Below are 14,789 nucleotides of genomic sequence, written 5' to 3' on the forward strand. Positions count from 1 at the left end.
AGATTTGCACTAATGGACTTCAAAGGTGCGGTGGGTGTTTTGCGGCGCTGACTTGGAATAGGCAAATCAGTGCCTGATGAAGCCGCACATGTGCGGTGAAACGCTTTGCATTTTAATAAATCTTTTATACTCACCTGATTTGCCTATTCCAAGTTAGCGCCGCAAAAGACCCCCCGCACCTTTGAAGTCCATTTGTCGCTATCTACTTGGTTGGGAGGCTGCAGACCGGGCTCTAACAATCCTTACACGTCGTCCATTGTTGTGTGTGAGCTCACACAACTACCTGGGGTAAGAGGCTTTAAAAAGAATCCTTCTACCAATACCTACCCAGTCGGTTTTACGCTATGGAGCGCTCTCTTTTATATTTATAGATTTGCACTAACAGTTGTATGATTTTCTGGATTTATGATTAAATGTGCACTGTCACTTTAAAAAACTTTAAGTTGCAGATAAGTTATGATTGGTCGGGGTCGGAGTGTTCAGACCCAGACTCATCTCAAGAATAAGCCAGGAGAAGAGCAGTGCTAAGCACGTTCTCTCCCTGCTCTGTGCCATATGACCAAGACAAACTTACAGTGTAAGTCTATGGGATTGTCTCAGTACAGAGGCCAAAGAGAGAAGTGCTCAGCTAGGTGCTTCCCTCTCCATTCGCTCTAGTGATTGGTCGGGGTCTGAACACTCATCCCAAATAAAACTGTTTTTTTTTTGTTTGTTTTTTTAAGTGACAGGTAAACTTTAATAAACATATTGACATTTTGGAGACCACACCCCCTCTCGGTAAACCCCACCCACTTGTCTAAACTGATCAGATTTCCTCCAGTAGTAGTTTTATGGAACTATACCCCTGCAGGGTTCAAGTCATAGAACAGTGAGATCCCCATAGAAGAGATTGCAACCAATACAAACACTATTTTTGGAAATGAAAGTCACCCTGGTCGGCCGCCTCGTTATATACCTACAATCCCAGATGACAGATTAGTCAGACTTTCTTATTCATTAAAGTGGTTGTCCGGTTTAGGCTAAATTCACATCTGCCTTGGAGATCCATTTGTAGAATCTGCTGAAATAGAAAAAAAATTGTGTAAAAAATTGTGTAAAACATCTTATTGTCAGATGATTGCAGTCAACTATGTAAACAGGGTTAGAGGAAAGCACAGCAGTATTTAAACAGGGTTAGAGGAAAGCACAGCACTATTTAAACAGGGTTAGAGGAAAGCACAGCACTATGTAAACAGGGTTAGAGGAAAGCACAGCACAATGTAAACAGGGTTAGAGGAAAGCACAGCCCTATGTAAACAGGGTTAGAGGAAAGCACAGCACTATGTAAACAGGGTTAGAGGAAAGCACAGCCCTATGTAAACAGGGTTAGAGGAAAGCACAGCACTATGTAAACAGGATTAGAGGAAAGCACAGCACTATGTAAACAGGGTTAGAGGAAAGCACAGCACTATGTAAACAGGGTTAGAGGAAAGCACAGCACTATGTAAACAGGGTTAGAGGAAAGCACAGCATTATGTAAACAGGGTTAGAGGAAAACACAACACTATGTAAACAGGGTTGGAGGAAAGCACAGCACTACGTAAACAGGGTTAGAGAAAAGCACAGCACTATGTAAACAGGGTTAGAGGAAAGCACAGCAGTATTTAAACAGGGTTAGAGGAAAGCACAGAACTATTTAAACAGGGTTAAAGGAAACCACAGCACTATGTAAACAGGGTTAGAGGAAAGCACAGCACTACTTAAACAGGGTTAGAGGAAAGCACAGCACTATGTAAACAGGGTTACAGGAAAGCACAGCACTATGTAAACAGGGTTAGAGGAAAGCACAGCACTATGTAAACAGAGTTAGTAGAAAGCACAGCGCTATGTAAACAGGGTTAGAGGAAAACATAACCCTATGTAAACAGAGTTAGAGGAAAGCACATCACTATTTAAACAGGGTTAAGGGAAAGCACAGCACTATGTAAACAGGGTTAAAGGAAAGCACAGCACTATGTAAACAGGGTTAAAGGAAAGCACAGCACTATGTAAACAGGGTTAGAGGAAAGCACAGCACTATAAAAACAGGGTTAGAGGAAACCACAGCCCTATGTAAACAGGGTTAGAGGAAAGCACAGTAATATTTAAACAGGGTTAGAGGAAAGCACAGCCCTATGTAAACAGGGTTAGAGGAAAGCACAGTAATATTTAAACAGGTTTAGAGGAAAGCACAGCACTCGGAGAACATGTCACAAATAAAACCCAGTCCTTTTTTTCCTTTTCCTTTATTGCTCCACAGTCACTATTACACGTGAGGACGAGCCACAACACCAACGCTCCTAATGATCATTGTGCATCATGTGACTCTTTGTCAAGGTGTCCTGAGCATCACTAGGACTTGTCAAATGTTTTGATTGGTCGGTTTGCGTGTTCAGACCAATTGATAGAACAAGTCAGTAGAGATCACTAAGCCATGTGACCAAGACAAGTTAACAATGTTAGTGTAACCCACTGTTATGTGTTATTCTGCAATTACATGAAGTGTCCAGTAGATGACGGGCTGCACAAGCAAATGAACTGAGCAGTGACTAAAGCTGGAGGAGGAGGAGATTTATGCTTTAAATGAAGCAGGGAGAGAAATAGAGCACATAGAGGGACAGCCTGAGAAGGGACCTGGTTCAAAGAGTGCTGCAGCAGCTGAGAGAAATCTGTTGGCAGGATGAACAAAATGAAGTGCTGGTAGCATGAAAGCCTTAGTGAGCAGTGTAGAGAACTTAAAGCTGGACTGACCTCATCTGCAGCCTGTGTTTGGGTAAACCTGGAACCGTAAATCACTGAACGTAGACCAAAATGTAGCATGAATTCAGAATCATAAAAAATATGTCAGACGGACAAACATATATAATACCATCACGTGAATAAACCAGTGCCACAAGGTCAAAAACACCAATAAATACCACCAAAATATAAGTATCAGTAGGAGGGGGGGGGGGGGGCAAGGGATCCTATGTAATCCCTACAATACCCCTAGGTAACCCTAACCCTAGGCAGAGTTATCGTCATTATAAGGACGGCCCCGCACCGGAACCTCACCTATTGCACTATACGACCCTCCAGCTATGACTGACTATCTTCATTATCCAGATGCTAGCTGTCTGGGGGACAGGTCTCTAAACTACAGGGTGGGCCATTTATATGGATACACCTTAATAAAATGGGAATGGTTGGTGATATTAACCTCCTGTTTGTGGCACATTAGTATATGTGAGGGGGGAAACTTTTCAAGATGGGTGGTGACCATGGCGGCCATTTTGAATCTGACTTTTGTTTTTTTCAATAGAAAGAGGGTCATGTGATCAAACTTATTGGGAATTTCACAAGAAAAACAATGATGTGCTTGGTTTTAGCATTACTTTATTCTTTCCTGAGTTATTTACAAGTTTCTCTTTGTTTACAGCCATTGACATGTCGTCGAGGTTAACACATGAGGAGCGGATAGAAATTGTGTTGATGTCTGGTGAACGCAGTAACCGGGTCATTGCAGCAGATTTCAATGCAAGACCCTACGAGACCACCCATCTCCCAGGCTACAGTTAGAAAACTGCTTGCTAAGTTTCGTGAAACTGGTTCAGTGTTGGATTTGCCAAAATGTGGAGGCATGAAATCTGTCACTAATGAAGAAACATCAGTGGCTGTCCTCACTTCATCCAGCACGAGCCGACAGCGCAGCACTCACCGCATGTCACTGGAGAGCGGCATTAGTCCAACATCCCTTCATATTAGCTACTCACAAATGGCACAAACTCCAGATACTGCAGCATCTCAGGATGACCCAGATCGGCACTGAATTTGCAGAATGGGCAAAATAAAAGTTGGAACAGGACCCTCAGTTTACACAGAAGATTTTGTTCAGTGATGAGGAAACTTTTATGTGAATGGTGAAGTTAACAAACAAAACCACCGCTATTGGTCTGACACTAGTGGGGTCATTCTTCATTAATGGAAACCTCAAGGCCACTAGATATGTGAAATTGCTCCACTTGATGTGTTTCCCTCTTTATGCACTGAAGCTGCACGTTCCCTGAGTTTTTCCAGCAAGATGGTGACCACCACATTATGGGTGTCAGGTCCGAGCATTCCTAGATGAACAGTTTCCTGGAAAGTGGATTGGTCGTCGTGGGCCAGTTGAATGGCCCCTAAGGTCTCCCGATCTGACCCCCTTAGACTTTTATCTTTGGGGTCATCTGAAGGCAATTGTCTATGCTGCGAAGATACGAGATGTGCAGCACCTGAAACTACGGATACTGCAAGCCTGTGCTAGCATTTCTCCTGCGGTGTATATAGTAGTATATAGCAGTGTATACAGATACTGGAAGCCTGTGCTAGCATTTCTCCTGCGAAGTATATAGTAGTATATAGCAGTGTATACGGATACTGGAAGCCTGTGCTAGCATTTCTCCTGCAGTGTATATAGTAGTATATAGCAGTGTATACGGATACTGGAATCCTGTGCTGGCATTTCTCCTGCGGTGTATATAGTAGTATATAGCAGTGTATACGGACACTGGAAGCCTGTGCTAGCATTTCTCCTGCGGTGTATATAGTAGTATATAGTAGTATATATGGATACTGGAAGCCTGTGCTAGCATTTCTCCTGCAGTGTATATAGTAGTATATAGAAGTATACAGATACTGGAAGCCTGTGCTAGCATTTCTCCTGCGGTGCATATAGTAGTATATAGTAGTATATATGGATACTGGAAGCCTGTGCTAGCATTTCTCCTGCGGTGTATATAGTAGTATATAGCAGTGTATATGGATACTGGAAGCCTGTGCTAGCATTTCTCCTGCAGTGTATATAGTAGTATATAGCAGTGTATACAGATCCTGGAAGACTGTGCTAGCATTTCTCCTGCGGTGTATATAGTAGTATATAGCAGTGTATACAGATACTGGAAGCCTGTGCTAGCATTTCTCCTGCGGTGAATATAGTAGTATATAGCAGTGTATACAGATCCTGGAAGCCTGTGCTAGCATTTCTCCTGCGGTGTATATAGTAGTATATAGCAGTGTATACAGATACTGGAAGCCTGTGCTAGCATTTCTCCTGCGGTGTATATAGTAGTATATAGCAGTGTATACAGATCCTGGAAGCCTGTGCTAGCATTTCTCCTGCGGTGTATATAGTAGTATATAGCAGTGTATATGGATACTGGAAGCCTGTGCTAGCATTTCTCCTGCGGTGTATATAGTAGTATATAGCAGTGTATACGGATACTGGAAGCCTGTGCTAGCATTTCTCCTGCGGTGTATATAGTAGTATATAGCAGTGTATACAGATCCTGGAAGCCTGTGCTAGCATTTCTCCTGCAGTGTATATAGTAATATATAGCAGTGTATACGGATACTGGAAGCCTGTGCTAGCATTTCTCCTGCGGTGTATATAGTAGTATATAGCAGTGTATACGGATACTGGAAGCCTGTGCTAGCATTTCTCCTGCGGTGTATATAGTAGTATATAGCAGTGTATACAGATCCTGGAAGCCTGTGCTAGCATTTCTCCTGAAGTGTATATAGTAATATATAGCAGTGTATACGGATACTGGAAGCCTGTGCTAGCATTTCTACTGCGGTGTATATAATAGTATGTAGCAGTGTATATGGACACTGGAAGCCTGTGCTAGCATTTCTCCTGCGGTGTATATAGTAGTATATAGCAGTGTATACAGATCCTGGAAGCCTGTGCTAGCATTTCTCCTGAAGTGTATATAGTAATATATAGCAGTGTATACGGATACTGGAAGCCTGTGCTAGCATTTCTCCTGTGGTGTATATAGTAGTATATAGCAGTGTATACGGATACTGGAAGCCTGTGCTAGCATTTCTCCTGCGGTGTATATAGTAGTATATAGCAGTGTATACAGATACTGGAAGCCTGTGCTAGCATTTCTCCTGCGGTGTATATAGTAGTATATAGCAGTGTATACGGATACTGGAAGCCTGTGCTAGCATTTCTTCTGCGGTGTATATAGTAGTTTATAGCAATGTGTACAGATACTGGAAGCCTGTGCTAGCATTTCTCCTGCGGTGTATATAGTAGTATATAGCAGTGTATATGGATACTGGAAGCCTGTTCTTGCATTTCTCCTGCGGTGTATATAGTAGTATATAGCAGTGTATACGGATACTGGAAGCCTGTGCTAGCATTTCTCCTGCGGTGTATATAGTAGTATATAGCAGTGTATACGGATACTGGAAGCCTGTGCTAGCATTTCTTCTGCGGTCTATATAGTAGTATATAGCAGTGTATACGGATACTGGAAGCCTGTGCTAGCATTTCTCCTGCGGTGTATATAGTAGTATATAGCAGTGTATACTTGAAGCCTGTGCTAGCATTTCTCCTGCGGTATATATAGTAGTATATAGTAGTGTATACGGATACTGGAAGCCTGTGCTAGCATTTCTCCTGTGGGGTATATAGTAGTATATAGCAGTGTATACGGATACTGGAAGCCTGTGCTAGCATTTCTCCTGCGGTGTATATAGTAGTATATAGCAGTGTATACGGATACTGGAAGCCTGTGCTAGCATTTCTCCTGCGGTGTATATAGTAGTATATAGCAGTGTATACTTGAAGCCTGTGCTAGCAGTTCTCCTGCGGTGTATATAGTAGTATATAGCAGTGTATACAGATACTGGAAGCCTGTGCTAGCATTTCTCCTGCGGTGTATATAGTAGTATATAACAGTGTATACGGATACTGGAAGCCTGTGCTAGCATTTCTCCTGCGGTGTATATAGTAGTATATAGCAGTGTATACGGATACTGGAAGCCTGTGCTAGCATTTCTCCTGCGGTGTATATAGTAGTATATAGCAGTGTATACTTGAAGCCTGTGCTAGCAGTTCTCCTGCGGTGTATATAGTAGTATATAGCAGTGTATACAGATACTGGAAGCCTGTGCTAGCATTTCTCCTGCGGTGTATATAGTAGTATATAGCAGTGTATACAGATACTGGAAGCCTGTGCTAGCATTTCTCCTGCGGTGTATATAGTAGTATATAGCAGTGTATACGGATACTGGAAGCCTGTGCTAGCATTTCTTCTGCGGTCTATATAGTAGTATATAGCAGTGTATACGGATACTGGAAGCCTGTGCTAGCATTTCTCCTGCGGTGTATATAGTAGTATATAGCAGTGTATACTTGAAGCCTGTGCTAGCATTTCTCCTGCGGTATATATAGTAGTATATAGTAGTGTATACGGATACTGGAAGCCTGTGCTAGCATTTCTCCTGTGGGGTATATAGTAGTATATAGCAGTGTATACGGATACTGGAAGCCTGTGCTAGCATTTCTCCTGCGGTGTATATAGTAGTATATAGCAGTGTATACGGATACTGGAAGCCTGTGCTAGCATTTCTCCTGCGGTGTATATAGTAGTATATAGCAGTGTATACTTGAAGCCTGTGCTAGCAGTTCTCCTGCGGTGTATATAGTAGTATATAGCAGTGTATACAGATACTGGAAGCCTGTGCTAGCATTTCTCCTGCGGTGTATATAGTAGTATATAACAGTGTATACGGATACTGGAAGCCTGTGCTAGCATTTCTCCTGCGGTGTATATAGTAGTATACAGCAGTGTATACGGATACTGGAAGCCTGTGCTAGCATTTCTCCTGCGGTGTATATAGTAGTATATAGCAGTGTATACTTGAAGCCTGTGCTAGCAGTTCTCCTGCGGTGTATATAGTAGTATATAGCAGTGTATACAGATACTGGAAGCCTGTGCTAGCATTTCTCCTGCGGTGTATATAGTAGTATATAGCAGTGTATACGGATACTGGAAGCCTGTGCTAGCATTTCTCCTGCGGTGTATATAGTAGTATATAGCAGTATATAGAGAAGAGGGTTGCATTGACAATCCAACACCATGGGCAGCACATTGAACACATTTTATAAGTGATCAGAAACTTGTAAATAACTCATGAAATAATAATGTTACGTTAAAACCAAGCACATCATTGTTTTTCTTGTGAATTTCCCAATAAGTTTGATGTGTCACATGACCCTCTTCCTATTGAAAAAACAAAAGTTGGATTCAAAATGGCCGACTTCAAAATGGCCGCCATGGTCACCACCCATCTTGAAAAGTTTCCCCCCTCACATATACTAATGGGCCACAAACAGAAAGTTACTATCACCAACCATTCCCATTTTATTAAGGTCATAGAAATGGCGCACCCTGTATAGAAATAAAAAAACAATAAGCAGCTGGTCAGACATGAGTATAGCAGCAAATACAATCAAACAATACAACAATCAAAATGTTTCTAAGGGCTCGTTCACATTATCGTCTGCCCCGTTAATAAATGCCCATTATCAACCCATTTGAGAATTTTTCAAAAGGTTGCAAACGGCTGTAAAATAATCCCATTGCCTTTATCACCCATTTTCTTTCTTTCTTTTTTATTTTTTTTATTTAAACTTTATTAAAATTTCCACATACAAAATATGACAAACAAAATACCAGTATTATGCATAATTTATACAACCCATCCCACCCACCCTTCCTGTCAGAAAGAAAAAAAAAATGTCTCCCCTTTTTCACCCTTTATTTCTTTTCCCCTTATAGTCACTAATCTTCCTCCTCCTCCCATTCTGCCCAAATTGCTTTATACCTGATTAAACCTCTCCTGGAGTGGCCAATACGCCATTCCTCATACTTTTATACCTTAAGTACTAACCTATTCCATTCTATTATATTTGGACCCGTACTCTCAAAGAGTCCTCTCACGATAAGAACCTTAGCCAACATAAGAATACGATTTACTAAATCTCAACCTTTCACAACATTACACAGATTACCCAAAATGACTTCTGTGCCCAACCATTCTCTCTTAAGATTCCTTTTATTTCCAATAGTCTGAAATATCTTTACCCAGAATTCTCTCACTATTGGGCATGTGCACAATAAATGAATCAATTCTGTATCTGATGTACCACACTTAGGGCAGTCTGACTTCTTCCAACATCCTATCTTTTTTAATTGTACCGATGAATAATACAGATGGTGAATTATTCTTAATTGCATAATCTGGTGCCTTTTATTAATCGAGTATTTTTTAACGTTCTTAAGAAAATCATCCCATTCTTCCTTTGTAATTGGACCAAGGACGGACTCGCATCTCCTCTTTTTATTTTCTTGAAATTTGACAGGCACAGTTTTCAAGAGTAATCTATATACAAAATGTAACCTCCTGCCCCCTTCTAAATTCATATAATCTATCACCTTCTGTGTAAATATCTTACATTTGTCTTTGTTTTTAGTGCATCTATTTGCTTCACACAGCTGTATATACCAAAACTTGTGTTCATTTTTCAGACGGCACTCACGCTGTAGTGTATCAAATTTTTTAACCTCTCCATTTTGGAAAATCTGTGCTACGTATTTAATCCCCTTACCTTTCCAAAAATCACCCCCCAACCCTTTCTTAATTTGTTCCAATTCTCTATTATCCCAAATTACTGTATTCCTTATACTACCATTAATATTACACCTCTTCTTAACTGCCTGCCCTGTTCTCCTAAACCACCCTATTAATGAAATATGTTCCACTTCCTTCTTCACTGGAAGCCCCCCTTCCACAAATTCAAAAAAATTCTCATATTGACCTCTGTATTCCTTAAATAATTCTGCCCAAATTACTTCCCTCCACCCTTGTCTTATATTCTGAAGGTTCCTAGCCAAGAAGTACAACCTGAAATCCAGTAATCCCATTCCACCTTCTCCTTCCAACTGTGCCCACCTTACATATTTCATTCGTACCCTACCTCTCCCCCAAATCAAACTACCCATCAGAGCCTTCAATCCTTGAAACCATTTCTCCGGAATCCAACATGGGGATGCACCCAAAACGTATAGCACCTGCGGAAGAACCACCATTTTAATAAGACCCATCCTGTCAGCCATCGAGAGAGGAAGTTTTACCCAAGCATCGACTTTTTTCCTTAACTTACTCAGCAACCTAGTTAGATTACACTGTATAAAGGAACCTACTGAGGGTGACAAAATAATTCCCAAATAATTCAGGTTCTCCCCTTCTGACAGAATCCTCACCCCCATGTCTCCCTTGACGTTACCCGGAACCAGTGGCATTAAAGACGATTTACTCCAATTAATTTTAAGACCAGAGACCCTCCCAAAATCCTCCCCCACATTAATTGCTTCTGGGACCCCCTAAAATGCATTATCTAGGAACAAGAGAATATCGTCTGCCTATATAAGCAATTTTTCCTCTGCTCCTTTAATCCCAAACCCCCTAATAGCTCCCGCTTCCTTAAACTTCCCCGCCAAAGGTTCCAAGAATAACGCAAATAACATGGGGGAGAGCGGGCATCCTTGTCTTGTACCTCTTCCAATGAACAGTTGTGATGATAGGGATCCATTAACTGCCATCCTGGCCCTAGGACTCTTATATAGTAATTTAATCCACTCTACAAACTCCCCTTCAATCCCAAACTTTTTAAGAACTCTCCAAAGGAATCTCCACTCCACCCTGTCAAACGCCTTCATTGCGTCGCGTGACAGGGTGAAGTGGAAGGGACCCGAACCCAACTAAATATTAGCCATTGCTCTCAGCAAATTATTATGAATTAAGCGCCCCGGGACAAACCCAGTTTGTTCAGCTCCTATTAGGCCAGGCAAAAGCGGAGATAATCTCCCAGCCAGGAGTTTCACCAAAATCTTGGCGTCTGAATTTATCAAGGAGATAGGGCGATAAGATTCAATCTTTGTATTACCCTTCTCTTTTTTAGGAATTAACACTATTTTAGTTTCAAGCATGGAGGGAGGCAATTCCCTTCCCTTCCAAGCATCCTTCAGTATCATGCAGAGGATAGGCAATAACACTTCCCCATACTCTCTATAGAAGACCATCCATCCCGGGAGCTGATGTACAAGAACAGGACCTCAATGCCTCTCCTAACTCCTGTACTGTCTTTATTAAGGCTTTCCAGGTCTTCCTTCTTGATCTTTAATAATTCAATTTCTTTAAGATATTCATCTATGTCCCCATCCCATGCCTGTCCCTCTGTACTATATAGCTGTTGATAATATACTTGGGCTATCTTTTGTAGCTCATCCCGTGATGTCTGCATAGCTCCATTACTATCCCGTAGTGCTAGGATTTAGTTACTTTCCCTCTGAGCTCCGAACAAGTTTGCCAATAATTTCCCTGGGCAGGCTCCTTCCACAAAATCTTTCTGTCCTGAAAGAAAACCTTATGTTGGGCTTTTCCCAAATAGTATTCTGCTAATTTGTCTTGTGCTGATTCTAACACCTTAACATTTTCTCCCGAGCGTACTTCTTCATACCTTTCCTCTGCAAGTTTAACCTTCTCCGTCAGGTCTAATTCTATCTTTTTAAATTCCCTTTTTTCCTTTGTATTTCCCTATACAGAACCCCCCTTAATACCGCCTTAATAGTATCCCACTCCATTGGGTATGCTGCCGTATGTTTATTAATTTCCCAACATTCCCATATTTCTTTCACAATTTCTTCCTTCTTTCCTATCAGATTAAGCCAATGCGGATTAAGACAGAAAACCCTCTCCTTATCTTTTCCCCTGGGCCCTACTCTCAATTCCATTACCACTGGAGAATGGTCTGAAATAGTCCTTCCTTCATACCTAAAATCTTTAATAAAACGCAACCCCCTGTCGTTTGAGAGAACTATGTCTATACGTGATGCTACTTTGTGGGAGGCTGAAAAACAAGAGAATACCCTCCAATCAGGATTCATAATACGCCATGGGTCTCTCCAACCCATTTCTACACATAACTTAAAAAGGGGGGTTTCCGACTCTCTACTCATCCCAGTAGATGATCTGTCCAAGGCAGAATTCAATACACAATTATAGTCCCCTAACAAATATACGGGGAGGTGTTCTTTCCCTCTAACAAAATCTATTAACTCCAGAAGAGGACGATTGGAAAATGGGGGAGGGACATAGAAAAAGGCTACTACTCCCTCCCAATCGTAGAATTTAGCATATAAAAAAACATACTGCCCCCTTTCATCAATTTTCTTACCCAGAATTTTAAATAGTATGGCCTTATGTATATAAACTGAAACCCCCACTGAATGACTAGATGGCGAGGAGTGGAGATCCAGTTGTGCCCATCTCCTAGCAATCTTCCCTACGGTTTCTTTAGTAACATGCGATTCTACCAAACATACTATTGCTGGCAGATAATTTTGTACCCTATCAAATATGGCCACTCTCTTGCGTCGCTCCCCCATTCCCCTCACGTTCCAAAAGAACACCTTTAATTTATCCAACATCTAAAAAAGAGGAGGAGAAAAAAAAAAAGAAAAAAACAAAGGATCTAATGTCACCATCTTCCACGTCCTCTGGGAATCCCACCGTTCTGATGTTGGATCTTCTAGGTCTGTGACCTTCGTTTTCAACTCCCCCACCTCTTTCCTTAAGGCTTTAGAATCTTCTGAGAGAGCCAAAACTTATTTTTCAACTATCGGGAGTGCCCTCTCCATTGCTTTAGTGCGGTCTCTAATTTTATTATTCTCATCTTTTATTATGGAGAGATCAGAAACCAGAGACCCAACCTGGGTATGAAGATCGGCCAAGGAGTGATTGCACCTCTGAACTTCTTCTAGGATCTTCTCAATATTAGATTTATTCACTCCTGGCACCTCCTCCTCCCCATTATCAGAAATATCCTGTAGAACAGTATAACGAGAGCCCGTGTTCTCTACTCCAGCCTTAGGGGGGGGAGATTTATTACTTCTCGTTTTAGTCCACCCTGATGAAGCCTTCACAAATGTATCCATCTTTCCAATCCCAGTAGCCCCCTTAGGAGAAACAGATCTTCTGACATTTGGCTTGGGAGGCATGATCTCTCCTTCACACCGCTAGGTATATGTTACTAGTGTCCTGATGGTATAAGGGTGAAACAGAGAAAAGGTTACCGGGTACCGGGAGGACAGGCTGCCTAAGTCCCAACACACATTCAGGATCTGTAATCCGGTCATGACTATGCACCGCAGCCTCACACACAGGTCCTGAGACCGACAGCAGACACAGTGAGGGGAGGCTACAGAGTGTGTACTACAAGGTGTACAGAGAGGACACTCACCGCTTCCTCTCCTCTCTTCTCCTCACTGCTCTTCTGGCTCCTCCCACTGACAGAAGAGGAGGTGCTGGAGGAAGATGTGCTGCACTGGGTGAGGGGAACCTGATATTATTGGGAGGGGGCTGGGAGTCCTGTTATGTGTGAGGTGAGGGGGGGGAGGAGTCCTGTTATGTGTGAGGTGACGGGGAGGAGTCCTGTTATATGTGAGGTGAGGGGGGGAGTCCTGTTATGTGTGAGGTGAGGGGGGGTCCTGTTATGTGTGAGGTGAGGGGGGGAGTCCTGTTATGTGTGAGGTGAGGGGGAGGAGTCCTGTTATGTGTGAGGTGAGGGGGGGTCCTGTTATGTTTGAGGTGAGGGGGGGGGAGTCCTGTTATGTGTGAGGTGAGGGGGAGGAGTCCTGTTATGTGTGAGGTGAGGGGGGGAGTCCTCTTATGTGTGAGGTGAGGGGGGGGAGTCCTGTTATGTGTGAGGTGAGGGGGAGGAGTCCTGTTATGTGTGAGGTGAGGGGGGGAGTCCTGTTATGTGTGAGTGAGGGGGGGGTCCTGTTATGTGTGAGGTGAGGGGGAGGAGTCCTGTTATGTGTGAGGTGAGGGGGGGAGTCCTGTTATGTGTGAGGTGAGGGGGGGGGAGTCCTGTTATGAGTTAGGTGATGGGGGGGGAGTCCTGTTATGTGTGAGGTGAGGGGGGGAGTCCTGTTATGTGTGAGGTGAGGGGGGGCTGGGAGTCCTGTTATGTGTGAGGTGAGGGGGGGAGTCCTGTTATGTGTGAGGTGAGGGGGAGGAGTCCTGTTATGTGTGAGGTGAGGGGGGGTCCTGTTATGTTTGAGGTGAGGGGGGGGAGTCCTGTTATGTGTGAGGTGAGGGGGAGGAGTCCTGTTATGTGTGAGGTGAGGGGGGGAGTCCTGTTATGTGTGAGGTGAGGGGGGGGAGTCCTGTTATGTGTGAGGTGAGGGGGAGGAGTCCTGTTATGTGTGAGGTGAGGGGGAGGAGTCCTGTTATGTGTGAGGTGAGGGGGGGAGTCCTGTTATGTGTGAGGTGAGGGGGAGGAGTCCTGTTATGTGTGAGGTGAGGGGGGGTCCTGTTATGTTTGAGGTGAGGGGGGGGAGTCCTGTTATGTGTGAGGTGAGGGGGAGGAGTCCTGTTATGTGTGAGGTGAGGGGGGGGTCCTGTTATGTGTGAGGTGAGGGGGGAGGAGTCCTGTTATGTGTGAGGTGAGGGGGAGGAGTCCTGTTATGTGTGAGGTGAGGGGGGGAGTCCTCTTATGTGTGAGGTGAGGGGGGGGAGTCCTGTTATGTGTGAGGTGAGGGGGAGGAGTTCTGTTATGCGTGAGGTGAGGGGGGGAGTCCTGTTATGTGTGAGGTGAGGGGGGGGGTCCTGTTCTGTGGGAGGTGGGGGGGTCCTGTTATGTGTGAGGTGAGGAGAGGAGTCCTGTTATGTGTGAGGTGAGGGGGGGGGAGTCCTCTTATGTGTGAGGTGAGGGGGGGAGTCCTGTTATGTGTGAGGTGAGGGGGGGTCCTGTTATGTTTGAGGTGAGGGGGGGGGAGTCCTCTTATGTGTGAGGTGAGGGGGGGAGTCCTGTTATGTGTGAGGTGAGGGGGGGGAGTCCTGTTATGTGTGAGGTGAGGGGGGGGAGTCATGTTATGTGTGAGGTGAGGGGG

The sequence above is a fragment of the Hyla sarda genome, chromosome 6 (assembly GCF_029499605.1).
Source record: "Hyla sarda isolate aHylSar1 chromosome 6, aHylSar1.hap1, whole genome shotgun sequence".
Classification (NCBI taxonomy): domain Eukaryota; kingdom Metazoa; phylum Chordata; class Amphibia; order Anura; family Hylidae; genus Hyla; species Hyla sarda.